The sequence below is a fragment of the Ochotona curzoniae genome, unplaced genomic scaffold (genome assembly GCF_017591425.1).
Source record: "Ochotona curzoniae isolate NIBS_2020 unplaced genomic scaffold, NIBS_Ocur_1.0 scaffold_3835, whole genome shotgun sequence".
Lineage (NCBI taxonomy): Eukaryota > Metazoa > Chordata > Mammalia > Lagomorpha > Ochotonidae > Ochotona > Ochotona curzoniae.
Window position 1 is genome coordinate 4,045,644 of NW_024467114.1, and position 19,603 is coordinate 4,065,246.

A 19,603-nucleotide genomic window follows, 5' to 3' on the forward strand; every position below is an offset into this window, starting at 1 on the left:
TGTCTTTCTTGATAAGCCCCAAGGTCTTGAATTTGGGGAACGTGTTTTGGTAATGATATTTAAGAAAACTTCCAATTAATGCAGGACAAAACTTATTTCTTCTACAACTTTATTATATTTATCTTTATCAGAATGTGGTACAAATGGTATTCTGTGAGAATGTGTAGCTGGTTGATTCTGAATGCATACTTAACACATCCTTAAAGCTGATAGACTAATGAATAATTCTTTGAAAAAATTCATTTGGAAAAATAAGAAAACACAATCCTATTATTTTTCTTACTTTCCTAACCAAGAAAATAATAACCACTGTAATTTGAAATGCTAGTTTGAGAATTCAGACAAGCTAGGTATACTTTGATCTAGCTGGCACTGAGACTGCGTGCAGCATGACCAGTGCATGTAAAACCTGTACTGGCTCTGAGCTTCCCGTCATGCTCCTCTGGCTCGCAGGATTTTAAATAATGCGGGAGGGTATTCAGTCATTCATCCATTCAAACAAAGCAGTCATTTTCCTAAGTTTCTAGAGCTTACACCAAGAGTAAAGAAGGCTACGAAGCAATAATCCTCTAAAGACCCAAGGATGAGTCAATTGAGAGCTGTTAGGGAAGGGAACGCCATTGGGGAGAGTTTATGTAAACACTCATCTCAAGGACTGTTCTCAGCAGGTTTCCAGTGGACCAATACAAAATGCTCTCATTTAAATAGGAACAGACATCTCAAGATTGCACCCAGTTCACACTTGGGGTTAGATTCCCCTTGCAAAGAATGTATGCTCTTCTCTATGTTACATACGTCGCTCTTAGGACAATTGGTACAAATATTGCAATTTCTCAAATGAGTAAAGTGTTCATTACATTGAAATACTTCAGCAAGAATAAGCACTTTTAATCTTAAAGGTGCAAACTCAAAAAAATGGCAATTATTAATGTTTTGACCAATATCATATTGTAATATCATAGATAAAATAGGAAAAGTTTATGATACTGATTTTAAAGTATAGATTTTAGAGCAACTGCAGCTCTGACGATGACCATTAAACAATCTGTTCAGTCTTTAATTATCTGAGGAAATGATACACATCTAAACCACATATGAGAATAGTGGTGCTATAACTTCAGACAGTCGCAACATCTAGTAAGAAATTATTCACTTATCCAAAGTATTAGGATTTCTTATGGTGAATTCATTTAGGAGTTATTGTGGAAAATGAGTGCTCCTTTTATAATAGCCTAGTTCCAAAAAGTTGTATCTCTAAATATAGTTCGTGAATATATACAGACATAATGCATAGTTCACATGCATTTTGTATGGAATTCCTAGATTGATTAACTGGAAAGTAAGACTTTTTATGTAATCAAACTTAGTTTTTCAAATTGTTTTTATTGTTTCATGATGCAGTTTAATAAGCACTGGAGTCTCCCTCCCCCCTCCCAAACGTCTTACAATACGTGTCTTCTGTGAATTCATGAAATCAAACTGAATTTTAAAAGTTATGTAGTATATTGATGGCCTACTATTCATTTGCAAATTTGAAGTATTTCCATGTAAAGATCAAATAAAAAATTTTGTTAACCTCATTCCTAGGACAATAAATTTGAAAGCAGTATGATTACAAAATGAACAATTTGAGATCAAACGTGTCCCATTTTAGAAAACAAACCACAAAATGGGACTCCCTGAAACATTTTAAGCTTGATTCATATATTGTGAGTAGCATAACCTAAAATACTACAGATGATTGCTTTCAGTTTTTCATATTGATGGAGGCGTGTATGTGGTCCTTGAAGTCTGGGAAAGAAGTTGGTAAGAGCTTTAAATGGAAAACCATGAAGTTCTGGGGCAAGTCAGTGTGAATGGCTCATGAGAAAGATAAACATATGTGTTTAATAAAAGGTAGGAATTGGACAGAGAGCCATTTCTGAGAATTCTATTGTTTTTTAACAAGTTAACAGGTAACACGGTGTTTGTGAGAGATCGCCCCTGAATCTGCCTGTTCAGCCCACGTGGGAGCACACAGGCACATGGCACACTGCGTCCCAGGGGTAAGACCCTGACAATGGTCTTGACTCACTGAGACCTCAGCCTGGCCTGATCACTGGCCATACAGGCGAGAGCAGTGGGCGGCAACCTAGTTTCTCTTCTCTGTCTTTGGTCAAGCTGTTCTGGGACTTTCTTGATAAGCAACTTTGAGAAGTCAGGTGTGATCCACAGACTACCTGGCAGCCACATGTGGTGAACATGACCTGTGTGTGTGTTGTATGTGACCTGTGACTTGATTGGAGGGTCCAGAGAGATAGACATGCCTTCTAGCCAATTACAGTGCCATTTTTGAGTGGGAGAACTGTTGGAAGAAGTCCTTCTGTCTCCCCCTATCTTAGTCTGTACAAACTTGTGCGTGCTTTATCATAAACAGACATGCTCGACCAGACTGTCTCCAGTGGTTCTTGCTGCTGAACACCGTCGCCTCGTTCCCTAGGTGGTTGGGGGGGGGGGGCTGAGAAGGAAATGCACAGAATCTGCTTTGTATGTGCAGGAATAATAGCCTCCTACACGGCCAGAGTATGTTTCTCTGCAAGGATAAAGGAGGCAGCCCAAGTGCAAAGAAACGGAAATATTCAGACAAATCATACAAGAGGGGGTGACAGTGTATGCCTGGAAGACAGGAAGAGATGTTAACGTGGGAGCAAATGTCTGCTTCTTTTTCTCCCCAAATAAGGCTGTTCTCTACAACTTCTACTTTTTAAAAGTCAATAATGATGCTGTTACTGGTGGTTATCATCATTCACTTAAATTTACAAATATTATCAAGCTGCTAAAAATGTATCAGCCACCATGTTGCAGAAAATCATGTCGATGGATAAAAATATGATTTTACACAGAATATTTTATATACCACATCTAACCTGAAGAGAGAAATGTCACACTAAAATAGCATACAGCTTGTCGGCAAGGAAGCAGGGTTGGGAGTGTTGGGGGAGATTTAGAGTGAGAAGTATTTAGTGTCCAATTTAGTAGAGCACTTTAATGGATTCTACATATTTGATTACAGATTTGTTTGGGGTAAAGTGATAGGATTAAACCTCAATCTAATACTGAGGTTAATCCGCAGTGGTTTCTACAAACTCAATCCTGTTTAGAGGAAATTGCTTTAGTTCAACTCCTTTTTTTTTTTTTAGGCAATGAACTTTATACTTAACATTAATATGTGGTGATTGAAAGACTTATTACCTATTGGGTGAAGTTTCAGCAGTGTTACTTATAATCAAAAGTCTGCCTGATATTTTAGGAATATGAGGTGCTTTCTTTAGTATTTATAATAGCAGTTTGTGAGCAGATGAAGTTGAATAATATTAAGATATCACATTTTTTTTCCTCCAAGAAACACCCAGATTGCATTTGCACATCACTCTGCAGTCTGCTCCACTCTAAGTTCCAGGCAGCCGTGGCCTCCATAAGAGCAGCCGTGAATTAACCTTTACCCTGGTCTTCTGCTTGCTTTTCATAGGCTGATAAGAGCCACCGATCAAGCGAGGAGGCTTGCATCCTTTCAAACTGAAACACCTGATTGTTAGGCAGACTGCGTCATCTCCTGCCAACTCAACTCCCCACGGGGGAAGATGAAAGGTGATTCTTTTGAACCAACATCAAATGAGCCTTCATCTTAAGAGCACCTCAGGAACCTCTGAGTGGGAGCAGGGCCTTCGTGGACACTTGTAGGTTCTGGGCATCAGCTGAGTTTGGGACTGCTGTCACTTCTCAACTCTCTACTCTCTCACCTCAAAACTCCCACTTCTTGGCCCTTGCAACAAAGGAAGCAGTTCTGTCAGCCATCACATCTGTCAGCCATCAACATCCATTGTCTGCCTTAAGTAATAAGAGGGAGATCTGACCACAAACAAGCTGTTTGTTTCCTGCTAGTGGGTAAGTATGACAGTACTAAAAAGTTTTGGTCCAGACCTATTTCAGTTGATTGACATTGACAATCAATTCCATTTTGAACAAAAGTCCCAGAATAATAATAAAAAAAACCCTGATGTTATTCCTTTGCAATATTTTTTCTTATTAAATCAAATTTGCCAAAATGAATTTGGCATATATTCTTCCTCATTTTTCCATCTCCAGCCATTTCTTTCTTGAGGTGCTACATGAAGATTTCAACAGCAAAATAACTTTCAAGGGTGCAGCTGTGTAAAATTTTATTCTGAAAAAATAATTTAAGCTGTTCTCCATTTAGGCCTTATGCATATGAGATAAAATAATTATACTGACAAAAATAATCAGACATGTTTAAATGTTAGCATTATTGTTCATTAGTATAGATTATTCTAGGCATACAAATGACGATACAATGCGGCTTTTGCACAAGGAAAATACAAGAACAATTAACCTTTGAGAAGAGAGGAAATCACCCCCATAGCACAGATGGCCTACGTGATGGAAATCCTTCCTGCTCGGAAAGTGCCTATCACACTAGCAGCATCTACTTCTTCCTGGGCCTCCTTGCCTCTGTCACTATTTGGATAAATCAACAGATGCAGTCCCAGAGAAATCAGGGACACATTTCTGAGGACAGAGCATGTGAGGTGAGATTCAATGAGTGGATGCATGTGTAAAAGCAAATGTAGGGCCTGGCGCAGTAACCTAGTGGCTAAAGTCCTCACCTTGCATGTACCAGGATCCCATCCAGGCACTGGTTTTATTCCTGGCAGTTCCACTTCCTATCCAACTCCCTGCTTGTGGCCTGAGAGAGCAATCGAGCAGGCCCAAAGCCTTGGGACCCTGCACCTGCGTGACAGATCTGGAAGAAGCTCCTGGCTCCTGGCTTTGCATCGGCAAAGCTCCAGTCATTGTGGTCACTTGAGGAGTGAATAATTCATTTGGAAGATCTTCCTCTCTGTCTCTCTTCCTCTCTGTCTATCTGACTTTCCAATAAATATAAACAAATCTTAACAACAACAAAAATAAACAAAAGCAGATGTAGAAGGGGCATCCACAAAGCCAGGACTGAAGAAGCGGGGAACCCCAGGATCTGCAGAGCAATGACAACGAGGATGCAGAAGGAGGAGGAGACGAACCCTAGAGCAGGGGTCCCCGGCTGCCAGGACAACCTGGAGGCGAAGCATCGCCACCTAACAGGTGCAGGGAGGAATGGTGACAGGGCACAAAAGAGCAGAAAAGGAAGTGGAGAAGAAGCTGGGTGTCAGATTACAGACCTGTCCATCAGGTAAGCCACATCTGGTTCCCTGGCCTCCTCTGGCCTCCTCACAAGAAGCAGCATCCCTCAGGTCTCTTACATTTAAGCACTTAGACAAGTATCTCTCTTCTTGTGTTTCTTAAATATTTTCTTGCTATGTTGAAGTACACAAGTTCTGGGTGAGTTCTTTTTAGTTCTTAATTTGAAAATTTTAATTTCAATTTTTAGTTTAATTTTAAATTTTATTTTATTTTTGATATTGTTTATATGTAGTTGAGAGGGATGCATGCCCATATTGGTCTCTGACATGGGTGTGGAGTGTCAAGATATGGAGGAAGGTGGGAGAGGTAAATGTTTCAGTTTTTTTCCCTCCTCATATGTCTATAGGAGTTAAGAGGTAGGGTGGGGAAGGGGGGCCCACTCCTTGCTATCAACTACATCTATTTGATGTTACTTTAAAGACCCTGTTTAAATGCTCCCGTTTGTTCTGAGATACTGTCAGCATCGTTGTACCGGGGTTAAGAACATCTGGGTTCTGTTGGCTGAGCAGGTCTACTCGCATGCATTCAATACCTTGGATATTTGCTGCAAAGCCTGGCCAGAAGAACTGTTTAACCTGTTCTGTTTTCAATAATTTTTTTTAAAGCAGGCCACAAATATGGAGCTGGATGGGAAGTGGAACATCTGGGACATGAACCGGTGCCCATACAGAATCCTGGCACTTACAAGGCAGAGGATTAATCAATTGAGCCATTGTGTCAGGGTCCTGCTTTCCATCTTTTGATGAGGCACCTGACATCCTCTGTTGGCTTAGGTGGGCTGGCTGTCATGTCTTTCATGAACATGTTCTTTGTTGCTTGGTCACCAGCAACTGTGGCACAGTTCTAATCCATGGACTTCAAGGTCAGACCACGTTATCTTTGTTCCTGAATTTCAAGTTTATATCTAGTAATCTAGCTGGGGAATCCCCCAAGAAATCTCACCTCAGATGCTCTCAGACTTGACTCTTCTGTGCACCAGCTAGTGCAGGGTCAGGTTCCGATTGTCAGTTCCACCCCCAGCCCCATCTCTCACTGGAACCAGCAGGTGCTGTGGCTTAGCCCAGCCTGTTACACAAGTTCTTGCCATTACTGCCCATCTTGTACTTTATTCAATCTTAAACATCACTTGTTTCTCAGAAGTTATCACACACACACACACACACACACACACACACACACACCCCTCTTAATTTGAAACGCATAATGACAGACAGTGGTGCTCCCACTTGGTAGTTCACTCCTTAAAAGCAAGCAATGGCCAGTGTGGCCAAAGCCAGCATTGGAAACTGAGAACACAGTCCTGCTAACGGTATTAACCAACATTACTGTCGGCACTTTGGAATATAAATAGGACTCACCAACCTGAAGACCACTCAAATATATGATGTGCCCACGAATGGTCTTTTTTCTGAGTACTCAGTAATTCAGAGATGGACAATGTTCAGCCACTTCATCTGGATTGAGAACTGGTCCCTTTGAAAACAATTATGTTTCTCCCCAAAGATACCAACTTTCTCAAGTGGAAATTTTACTAAAGATCACAGCTGCAGATAAATGTTCAGGTAATCTGAAATGAATTCTATTTCTTATATTATAGGTTTGTTCTAAGATATCCTCATCTACTATGAACATAATTTACATCTATCCTACATATATACAAATGCATTATCTACATAAATGTTAAGCACACAGTAATTTTTCATTGAATGCATTTATGGAAAACTCAGAAGTACTTTAAATATAAATCAAAATGCACTTATTTTATTATTTTTTCCCAAGTCAGATTTTTATCTCTTTGGAAAACTGAAGTGTGTGTGTCTAAAAGTCACTTCTTTTCTGTAAGTCAACCAATCTTCACCCTTTTCATTAAAGCCTTTTCTAACAGATGTTGCTGCTTTTTCTGTTTTCATGTGATTCAGGGGAGATCAAAGCACTTGGCCATCTCTGTCTTTTGTACACAGAGGTGTGTGGGTAAAATTCTGCATAATTCCTGTGTTCAGTTGCTTTCCTCATTTTTCATACATTTTTTATAACACCAGCTAGTAATGATCACCCCAAATCCAGCTACTTTTGGAGAACAAATTATAAAATTTAAATGTTATAATTTTGATGAGGCAATCTATTGATTTTCAATAAATAAAGATGCTTTCTGTGAAAGAAATCCCAACATGCTTCCCTGGACTTACAGGATTAGTTGATAATTCAGCTACAGATGCATGGAGAAGATAGGTAAAAAGAAAACCACACTTTAACAACCAACATCGAATGTTACTAATGAAAAATTTTAATGTTGAAAAAATATGAACATCTCGAGGAATGTGGCAAATGGTGGCTTTCATTTCCTGTTCCACATTTGGCAGTAGGAACAAAGGCCAGGCTGCCAAGTGGGAGGTCTCCTGAGAGGGCTCTGAGCAGAACTGACTTTCAATTCAGCTCCCACCACCAAACAGCTATGGGACTTAAGCTATTTCACCAAACCGAGTTTAAATTTTCTATCTTCTAAAGTGGAGGAGAGGGAATTAAAGGAACTATACAGTAACTGCAGGCTATAGTATTTTATATTTTTAAAGCAAGACTTTTTGGAAGTTGTGGTCAGAGTTTATTTCTGGCGATATAATTTTGTCCCAATGTTGGGTATCAAATATTGCTGAGTTCTGTGTTCAGCATAGAACTGAACTCAAGTGGTCATGGGGATGGCAAATTCTCCAATTTTCTGAACTAACGTTTTTCAGATCAAAGCATTTTTAAAAGAATCATCATGGAAAATACTTTTAATTTTTGTTTGTTTATTAAACATTTCATATCCCAAGAAACACAAGGTGAAAAAAAGAATGCAATTATGTTTGTTGTCCTTTGTGTGTGAAACGTACGATCCCCCATTCCAGCTCGAATCTACGTTTCACCTGTAGTTGATTTTCATTGAGAGTCTGGAAGTTTGATGCTCTCTGATACTCTTTCTAAAACAAGGTCCATTCATCTTTGCAGGTCATCAGCTGCGACACTGCCTCCCTCCCTGCCCCCATGTCAGAATGCAAGTTCCACGCCCTACTGTTCTGTTTCCAATCTTGCTCACTGCTAATATGCCCCAAAAAGGCAGCCGAGGATGCCAAAGGACTTGGGTGCCCATGTGAATGCCCCGCCATTCACATGGGAAATGTGGGTAGACAGTGGCTCCTGGCTTCAGTTCAGCCCTTGGGTACCCATGTGAGTGCCCTGCCACTCGCATGGGAGATGTGGGTACAACGTGGCTTCTGGCTTCAATTCAGCCTGTCTCTGGTCATGGCAGTCATTTGGGGAATGAAACTACAGATGAAGGTCTCTTTCTAGCATTCCGACTTAAAAAAAAAATAAAAAGAATCTTAAAAACAAATTTTAGGACCTGGCATGGCAGAGCTTGCTAATCTGCCTGTGGTACTGGTATTCCATATGGGCACCGGTTTGTGTCCCAGCTGCTCCATTTCTGACCTAATTCCCTGCTTATTACCTGAAAAACAGTGGCGGATGGCCCCTGCACCCATGTGGGATACCCCGAGGCAGCTCCTGGATCCTGGCTTCAGACTGGCCCATTCCAGCCATTTCAGCCATTTGGGGAGTGAACAAGCAGATGGAAGAGTCTCTTTATCTCCATCTCTCTCCCTTTCTCTCTTTCCCTTCCTCTCCCCTTTTCTCTGTGGTTCCGTCTTTTCAACAAAAATAAATCTTATAAAAACACACAGAAAAAATAAATTTAAAAGTTTCCTTTTCAGTGTTAAGAGCAGTGAGCAGTCAGAATAATGCATAGGATTGCTGGCTTGTATGATTTTGTGTAAGAAATAGGTGTTTCTCACGGCAAACCTTCAATTTGTCCCCAAGATTTAGGCCAGCAAAGGGCATATAAAAGTGGGACATGAAGCATGCAACCTTTCCTGGGTCAGCATTTTCACTATGAGGTAAGACAGTGATCAGATGCCAACAAAGAACAAATCAAAAGAAGAGAAATGTGCCAGGATCAGAGCACTTACAAGGAGCTGGAACCTTGGCATATATACAAAACTGCACTGACTGTGCTGGAGAACACTGGCTCTCATCCTTTGTATAAAGCTACTTCTAAGCCAGTCACCTATCTTCTTGAGTGCATCAGAGTTGCATGTGGTGGGTATTATTTTTTTTTTACAATAAAAATACTGAGGTATGAGAATGTTAAGGAGATGGTTTAATGCCCTTTGATGGGCAGCATTGTCGCACAATGAGTCAGTGGCAGCTCTGAGATCCCATTAGACGCCCTTCTGAGCCACTCAGCAATTCCTGAGATGGCTTTCCCTGGCCCAGGATGCACAATTAAATTAGAATGGCAGACTGGAAAATAAAAATACAATAAAAATGGAAAGCAGTCAAATCTATGTGGTTTAATTTCTAACAATTGGAAGTGATACTATTTCCTGCCTGGAAATGTACAAATCTGAAGGCAGGATTTTGGAAGCACTGCCAGCTTTTCCATAGTTTATATAGGAATGGATTGCAAGTCAGTGAAGTGTAATAGCAAAATATGCAAGGATAAAAATAGTCATGCTAAAACAAAGTCAAGGCCTCTGTTATTTAATGTGTTAGGCTATACTTGAGAGATTTATGCATCATACAGATATACAGTTTCCAAATATATTTTTTCTAGCTGAAATTTCCAAATTTTCAATTGTATAAACTTGAATTGGAGCTTTTGTTTTCAAATATGGCAATATTTTCACATCTTTGCAGGTCAAGTTCACCCAATTACCTTTAGGATAATGGAAGAAAAACTGCTCAGGTTTTATTGGTCAATAACTTACATACCACACACTCTTACCCTTGCTTCTTAGAGAATTTAATTATGAAAAATTTCTAAATAGTGTTTAAACTTCATGTTCTTGAATTATTACATGATCAAACTATTAGGAAAAATTGTTGAACTTAGTTTAAATTAGAATTGGAAAGCCCACTAATTTTGTTATCTTAGCAAATTTTATCTCCAAATCTATTTTCATTAATGCTATAGATTCAGATTCTTCTCTTTTCGGTAAAGAAGAAGAGTAACATCCTCTCACTGTAAAACATTCACCTCTCTCATTTGGGTCTTGGCAGAAGAATAAGTAGGTAAGTTTTGTTTATTTTTGCTGAATCTTTGTTGAATCCTGACATTATAATTTAATACTTAATTTTAAGTTAAATTTGTGGGCATCCTGGCACTTGTTTTATTGGAACTCGCCTCTATGGATACACTATTACCAGAATCTTTCAAAGAATACTGAGAATTTGTCACAACGCACTATCCTGTTGAGACTAACAAGCAGATTCCTGTTTAGGGCACAAAAAAATTGTGCTACTTTCAAAAAGTTTTCTGAAAAGCCAAGTTGCAATGTAGTTTGACTTGAAACTCAATGTTTTGAGTGTTTGGAGCTAAGTATGGATAAGCACATGGTCTAGTGCAATCCCAATGGGGTGGAACACTGATGCCCTTGGAAAAGTCGGATTTATGATGACTATGAGAACAGAGTCACTGGCGCCAGGATAACAGACAAAGTGTTGAGCATTTCCAAACTTCAGTTTTCTCAATTAAGAAAAAAGGAGTCAATGACGACATCACAGAATTGTGACAACCAAATGCTATGATGTTCAGAAAGCCACGACTTAATAATAATCCTGGGAAGAGAGAAATTGGGTAGAATAAATAGAGGCGTGGTAGGAATAGCATTTTCACAGAATCTATCTAGACTGCAGCTTACAAATGAATTACACAGAGTGTAGGTCTGAGCGGTTCTTCATTTTAAGTCACCAGTGGTATGTATTCAATCTTATTTCCTGTGCTCACATAGCCATGACACAAACCAGCAGTCTCCAGATTTACAAGTAGACAGGAGCCACCTTTCATGATAAAGTGTGGGCAAGAAATTAACATAACTCTGCATATGACAGCTGAGTGTGTTATGTACAACATGAAAATGTAGTTTATTTATAGACTTGGGGTGAAAACTGAGAATGAATGAGACACAATGTGCCACAAAGCATGTTTGATTATTACAGAGGTATTGGAAACTTCTCTCCCTACCATGTCTAGGAGATATTAAACAGTGTCTTACAGCTCGTGAGATCTAGAAGTGATTTTCATCCATTCATTTTATCTCAACACGTATACCATAACTATGCTTTGAAAACTGTCCCGGCAGCAGTCTGAGTTTGTGGTGGCTTCCCAGCCCCCTTTTCTATGTGCACTAAGCTATTGGCCATTTCCCACCCTAAACTCTGACCTTACCTGTCTCTGCCCTCACACCTTGTCTATCTTCCACACGCATCTACACCTCATTCATTTTCCAAAATCTGGTTGGATGGACAATCTTGGCTCACCTCCAACAATTCCTTATTTCCATCGACCTCCTGGCCCAAACTAAATGCACACTGAACATGTTTGAAATATAAATAAAGAGAACTCCGTCTTCACACTCTAGATCTGAACCACTTCCTTTGTGTCTTCCACTGCCTGATACTGGTGTTTTCTTGTAACAGGGTGGATTCTTGATTCTGACCTCAACCTTGCATGCTTGCCTCAGGCCCATTACTAAATAACCTTGGAAACCTGAGTTTTCTCATTAGTGATATGAGGACATTAGACATGTCTACTCATCAGATTTTGTAATAAGTAATACATTCAGAGTAGACAGCACAAGACATTTATATGAATGGCTCCATAAATATTGGTTGCTCAGAGTACAATTTTTTTTAACACTCATGTTTTTCCTAAATTGAAGTTTGACTTTTCTGTTATTGTCAGCATTTGAAGGAGGGCATTTTGTTGCGCTCACCATTAATGTTAGGGTCCCTCTTAGAAAAATGACTCTGTGATGCCTTTCTTCAATTTGACTTTTCCCCTAATCAATTGTTCACCTGAGTAAAAATTTCTTCCAAGTTCATGTGGGCATTGTTGGTGGCAGCTGAGCTTCCAGTCTGAACTGGGGCACAAATGCTAAGCCAAGGCTATTTCCCACGATTCTTCTACATCTATTTCACATCTGTCCAGAAGGCCTGGTTTGCTCGAGAGCCTTTCCCTGTGGCCTGGGGCTGTTCTCATCACTGCAGCCTGCTTTCACCCCCTTCTGTGCCAACTCTGCTTCCCCAGCTCGCACCCTGTCCCGGCTGACTGACAGTGTACCATGCCCTCCAGCCTCACCAGTGCCACAAGGTGACAGCGGACGTCACGGCGCCCCGCAGCTCCTTCTCCCTTTAACTTTGCACTGTGTTTATGCTCAGTGCAGTTAAGCACACCTCTGACACTTAGCTAACCATGTGATTTCACAGTTTGTGACACTTTTACTGTTTGCTTCTAAGATGACTCATGGTCCCTCCCACAGGGTTTCTAGGCACAAAGTAACAGGGCTCTCAAAGTAACTATCTCAAAAATATTCACAAAAACCTGTAACTTTTTTCCCTCTCTCCTGGACAGATGAACCTTCTCTGCATAATTGGATATTAATGCATAGCAACTAGAAGTATGAAGTATTTGAAACTTTCTGCTTTAGAATCATCTGAAAAATCACCATCATGTTAAAATATCTACACCATTATCAAGCAATGGTATTTTTCTTTTTCCTTCTGGGCCACTTGAAGTTCAAGTGTGCAGTGTGTCAGGTTGGTTGGGCAATGCTCCACAGTGAGTTCTAATTGCTAGATCTTAATCTTGTATATGTGACAATGATGTTTTGATAAGGGATGAAGGCAAAACAGTTTGTTATAATATCAAAAGTAATGTTGAATTTTTCTCATCAGATACATTTCTGAAATGAATGGTAATGTACAAAAGAGGGTCAGCTGTCTGTCTGCATTCTATCTCTGTTTACCTAACATGACTCAGCTGTCTGGTCTGACATCTGCTAATGAAGCTACTGGACACCTGAAAAAAGACTCCTCTGGGGCCCAGCGCAGTGGCCTCATGGCTAAAGTCCTTGCCTTGCACGCACCAGGATCCCATATGGGCACCGGTTATAGTCCCAGCAGCTCATTTTCCATCCAGCTCCCTGCTTGTAGCCCGGGAAGGCAGTCGAGGACAGCCCAAATCCCTGGGACCCTGCACCTGCATGGGAGACCTAGAATAAGTTCCTGGCTCCTGGCTTCGGATTGGCACAGCCGTTGCGGTCACTTAGGGAGTGAATCATCGGATGCAAGATCTTCCTCTCTGTCTCTCCTCCTCTCTGTATATCTGACTTTGCAATAAAAATAAATAAATCTTTTTTTTTTTAAAAAAAAGACTTCTCTGAATTGAGTTCCACTCCAAGTGTATACCATGCAGTCGGAATTTCAAAGGCAATACAAAAACACTACAAATGTTTAATGATTTTATATTGATTACACACTTGGATAACATTCTACATCCACTGACTTCAGTAGAGCAGTAAGGTGAATCCCCCAGTACTGTTCCTCCTTCTAAATGTGGCAAAACTATAACTGAGTGCCACAGCGCTCTATCACTATGCCACCGATGCTCTAAAAGCCCTAACGTGGAGCACAATGTGTAAAACACAGCAAAGAGGCTTGAAATGAACGATAACCCTAGCTGCTTCCACTGTGTGATTTGGGGTTGGTGAAGTCAACACAATGGTTAAATTCAAACCTCGGAAGGCTAACAGCTTCACTGTGTGCTTGTACCTGCTATAAAATGTTTCTTTGGCTCATTCCTACAAATCCGGATGTTTCCATGATGAACTATAAATGGTGTATTTACTTTCTCAATCCTCAGCTAAGCTGGCTCTGGTTGACAAGGATTGATGTCCCCTACGTAGACGGCCATTCCTGCTCTGAAGAGGAGCAGTCTCGGTGCCATCCAGGACATGTGTGACATGAGTATAGCAGCTGAGAGCCAGGGCCCACCTGGATCAAAGGCTGCCAGCCCAGGCCCTGCAGAGGGCCTCGGTGCCAGGCACTGTCCTTGTAAAGTCCTGTGAAGTCACCTTACATTGTACATTCTCTACTAGGAACTTTATTTGTGGGGCCATAAAGTTAATCATCCACTCTCTGTGCTTGGAGTGAAATACCCACAAAACCGGAGAACAACTACAGGTCGAATTAGCACTGCATCATACTGCAAGCTGCTGATGCGCTGCATATCCTAAAAGGTAAATACCTTTTTACAATGTCAACAGAGCCTCCTCCAAATCTTAGTCCTTGGAGATTATGCTCTGGAAAGACTTAATTCCCTCAGCAGTTTCCTCTGTCTCAGCTAAAACCACAGTCTTCCTTCACAAAGTCCACTCTGACTTTTATTTCACCTTTTCTTGGCAGAGCTCTGCATTTGCATATTGCATTAACATTTGTTTCTTTCTCATTAGCCCAGGAAAATGAAAGGCGTATTCTTGGCACTCGCAGCACCATAAGCCTCAAGCAAATGAGGGCACTAAAATTTTAAGATTTCTTTTTTCATGAGTAGGAGGTAGCAGTTCCTTTAATAAGTGATTGATAATGCCATCATTGTACCAAAAGGCCCAAAGGACATCTTAGTTGTGTCCAAATACTGTTCCTGGCAATAAATGCACAATGTAGACTACAACACGAACTTAAATATTGCTCAAAATAAGAATCAAAAGGTAATATATCCATTTATCTACCATTAGTCTTAGGAGTAAAATGTTCTCAAAACATTACGAGAAAAATTCTTTTTATAATGGAGCCAAGTAAACGGAAGGGGGTAATAGAATGCTAATCTTTCAACTATTGGTGTTTCATGTCAACTCGTCCGGGCAACCTATTCAAACCTTACAATGGTGATTTGAACCCTCTTACTTGTACGGAGGGTGTTGCTTTGGATTTTTATATTTTAAAGTTTTTGAAATCCATCCTATTTCTAATCATAACTCAGTTTCCCCTCACCCTGTCACTAGTTCATTAGTTCTATTAATTTTGAGAAACAGCCTTATTGAAAAAAATAGGTTTGACAATTTTAATAGTTCATGAAAAATACATTGGTGAGCTGTTAAGTTCTCTCAGAATTTATGAACTGTGAAGCTTCTCAAATGCAAACAGCAGATCGTTTTAAAACTTAATTTGAAATATAAATCGTGTTATTGTTTATTAAGCATGGAAACTTGTGCGGGTCAGTCTCCCAACACTATTCCAGTATTTGAAAGGTCAGGAAAGGAAAACCTAGAAGCCACCGTGAACTTAGCCTGACCACATCTGGCTCAGGTCAGTGGCCCAAGTGTGGGTTACACGCTCTGCCTGGTGTAGATGCTGAGCAGCTGCGCAGGGCCCAGGGATCCTGAGCTTGCCCACCCCAAGAGAAGGTTAGCTTATTACAAGGAAAATGCAGGCTCCTATGTATGACCATGAGAAATGGAGAGGGGGCACTCACCCTAAAGCAGCCCCTTACTGCTTTGCCAAGAGAGCTGAGTTTCTCAGCTTCAGGATCCCTTAGAAATAAACTCTGGTACATCAGGCTAAACAGCATCATGACCTGGGAGAGGCTAGGCTAGATGTTTAGTCAGCAGAGCACTCCTTATTACAGGAATGTATCCTCTTGGCTTGGGGACTCTTGTTAAGAGCATTTGATTCCAAGTTTTGCATAAGCGCAAACTCCTCTTCCTAGTGGGAGGGAAGAACCGGACCACTTATTTTACTTCCTTTGCAGATGTGCTGGTGTCATTGTGGAAATGATCTTCCAGCTAGCCATTAGGCCTCACCATATTTCTTAATGTGCCTTTGGCTTTAATATAAATGGAGAGCATGACAATATGAATGTATTCATACAGTGAATTCTTCCTAGCTCTCATCTGGGTCCATCTTTCCTTAGAATTCCTGTCAGTGTATAGAACAGGCTCGCTGGAATTTTGAGAAACCATCCAGAGATTTCCCTGAAAAGCTCTACTCCTCCTAAGTGCATCCTTTATCTTTTATTAACAGTGTAAATTTGCATGGCCAGTGCCATGTGCCACGAGCCTTTTGGGGAAGCTCTGTCCCTGAGGGATGACTTGGCTTTGCATTTGAATGGCACATATGCTCTTGGGAACTTAAATTTAAAACTTCTGTGCCCTAGCTCTGAATCATCCCTTGCATGAACTCTGCATGCATTTTATGATAAATACACACATGTGGATGAGGTATGTGACCTCAATGGCAGTTATCTACAATGTCAAGTTTCATTGGCAGATACCCAAGAATTGATTGACATACATCTAACAGTACTGGAGTTAATTAATATGTCTACCAATTCCCCAATGTACCACAGGAAACAGAAAATCTGTTTAATACAGCAATCAATGACATGCTGTGTGTGGTCAAAAGGCATTCACTATTCAGCCAGAGTGGATTTTGGAATACATTCTCCAGGAGTGTAAATATCGCAGTGGAAATGCTAGCAGAGTTGAAGGAAGTCTATTTTCATAACCAGAAGGCTAAACCAGCTGGGCGCTGTTTCACAAATGGCTGTGTCATTCCTTAGAAGAAACTGTTAGCTTTCTCCTGTAAGATCTGAAGCTATAAAATGATGAAGGGAGCCTTCATGTGCTTCAACAGTGATGTGTCTACTCCTGGAGCATAATATCATTTCCTGCCAATGGGATTTCAAAAATCCTGGAACTCACGTAAGACATTCAATTACTTTAAAGGAACGCCACTGCAAGGAAAAACATTACACTTGAAAATTTCCAGAAAAGCACTAAGTAAATGCAAAAGGTGAAATGTCTATCTTCCTATGATCAATTATTTGTAACGTGCAGACAAGCTTCATTACTTTGTGCAGAGTGGGACAGAAACAGCAAAGTGTATGTGCAACTTGTAAATCAGCACTTGGGAGAAAAATGTGTCCTTTAGCTGAATAGTCACCCCTGTGTGAGTAAGGGCTGTCTTACGTGAGCATCTCATCCAATACTCCTGGTTTTTGTCCCAACTGCTGCTGTATTTCTTCTCTTCCTATTCTGCCTTTACTCTCCCCTTTTCTCCACTTCACACACACAGTGTAGCTATTTAAATCCAAGGGCGATGTTTCCAGGCCCAGTACAGATCAACTTAAACAGATTCCCTATTGTGGCAGCTTAAACATTGAGAAGTGAATTGGATGCTGTCTAGACAAGCTATCTTGATAATCTCTTTTCCAGAATTTCCTCAATTGATCGTCTAGACGACTCTGAATTCCCCGGGTGCTTGTACAGTTCCCCCTCTGACATCCTGAACGGCCACAGCAGGGCTTCTCCATCTGTGGTCTTCACGGAAATCAAAATCCCTCAGCTTCTGGAGGGAGACTCTCTCCAAGGCTTCGAGGTGGCGGTCTTGGGTAAGCGCTCACACCCACTTTATGGGTATGGGCGTGGGCCTTTATTTATTCTTTCAGTGGAGGGGATCCAATGCAAATGGCCTGGTTCTAGAACCCCTGGCTCTTTCTTCCCAAATACCCACCCACCAGGCAGCAGTGAGGAGCTGCTTTTAACTCAGTCAAATAGCAATTTTCAGAGAGGAAAAAAAATCATTATTTCGGAGAAAATGATAAAAATTCAGGGACAATATATGGCACTGGATGTATATTGTGAGGTTCATGCAAGCCTCTGAATTACAAAAGGCAGAAATTAAGGTTGAAGTGCCAAACCATCCAGCGAAGGGGCAGGCCAGTGTCACTTACAGCCTCTGATGAAGTGAGAACAGGCAAGAGACAAGGTGACAAGCACTCGCAGGAAAGAAGGCACGAGTCCTCAGGGAAGAACAGACTCACATTCTGCACTTTAAGAGATGGAGCTTTTATGTTGTACGGGATGTATATTTCAAAATACTGATCTACCTATTTCTGGCACCTGTGATTCTCGTAGAAACTGAAGTTGAGAGCATTTTCCTTCCAGCCTTCTGGATGAGAATCATCAATGCAGAGAAAACAATCTGCTGTGAGTCAAGCAGATAGCATGAAATTCATAAAAGCACGGCTGTCTGAGGCTTGGGGATGCGGGTTTATATATGTGTATACATAAAACAACGATGGGATTGTAACTTGTGAAGTTTTAAAGCAAAAACCTCCGTGAGTCATATTCTTCCAGGAGGGTTGGAAAACAGTCAGTGGTAATAAGTCAACCTGTCATTTGACATAGCTGGACACAGGGAGGGGGTCTGGGCTGGATGCTAAGACTGCACTTTGGATGCTTGCACTCAATTGTGGTGTGCGCCACTCAGTACGCTGAGGGTCCAGCCCTGTTCTGCTCTGGAATTCAGCTTCCTGCTAACGTGTCCTGGGAGGCAGCACTGATACCTCAAGTACTTGGGCCCCTGCCACTTGTGTGGGAGACTGGCTGAGTGTCTGGCTCCTAGCTTTGACTTGGCTGAGCCTGGGCCATGGTGGACACTGGGGAGTGAACTGACAGATGAGAGCTTCTCTGTGTCTTGACTTTGAAAGTGATCTTAAAAGTAGGTGACCCTGAGAATCTAAAGGTTTGTGTTTAGTTTTTCATCTCATAAGAAAAAGTCCTAGAGGGGTTAGAGAACTTCTCCCTGCTTCACAGCTACACCACTGCAGAGAAAGGCCTCCTATCTCCCACAGCTGCTCCACTGTAGAGAAAGGTCTTCTATCTCCCACAGCTACTCCACTGTAGAGAAAGGTCTTCTATCTCCCACAGCTACTCCACTGTAGAGAAAGGTCTTCTATCTCCCACAGCTACTCCACTGACTAATTGTACCAGGAGAACGCGGAGAGGACAGCGATGCAATCAGAGCGTGAAAGTCAGCAGAGCCTCCCCGGGCCAGGCATCCATGGAACACGAAGCAAGCCCAGGACTTGAGCTACTCATCCCCCTCACTTCAGCCTCTTGGCTGGGCCAGCAGGGACAGTATCTGCGCTTGTGAGCAAAGCAGGAGGAAGCCACGCTGGGGGGCAGGCTGATGAGCCATAACTGGCCTCGCTTGTCATCTCTGGGGAAACTGTCTTAAAGTCCTCAGGTTTGAGAGGAAAGAAAAAAATGCATTTACTCTGGAAGCGACACGGTCGGTACGGTCCCTTCCTAGACAACGATGGCACAACACAAAACACCTCGGCACCTACTTTTGCTTATCAGATTTATACATTTGGCTGATCTAGGGCACCTTAAAAATTTGAGAAGCTCCAGAGTTTAAGTGATAAGGAAGTGACTAATAGGAAAATCACACCTTTAGGATTTCAGAAATATTAAGCAAAATTAAACAAAGAGAAAAATGAAACAAAGAGTTACTTTTTGAATAATTCTGGATCCCATTTTGGAAGAAATTTCTGTCACAAATCATTCTCCCATCACATAAACACTTTCTTCCTTAGAGCTTTTGTGCCAAAAACCATTAAAAAGGCTTACAATGGAAGGTTATTGATCAGCTCAATTTATCAAACTACATTCAACATAACTGCATTCAACGTTCTCTCCAGTTTCTA

The 19,603-nt window shown here is 41.1% G+C and overlaps 1 protein-coding gene across 1 annotated transcript in view; it reads right to left on the reverse strand.

The window, feature by feature from the left end:
• Nucleotides 1-19,603, reverse strand: part of SEMA3A (semaphorin 3A) — a 179,270-nt gene that overhangs the window by 95,477 nt on the left and 64,190 nt on the right. The window lies entirely within an intron of this gene.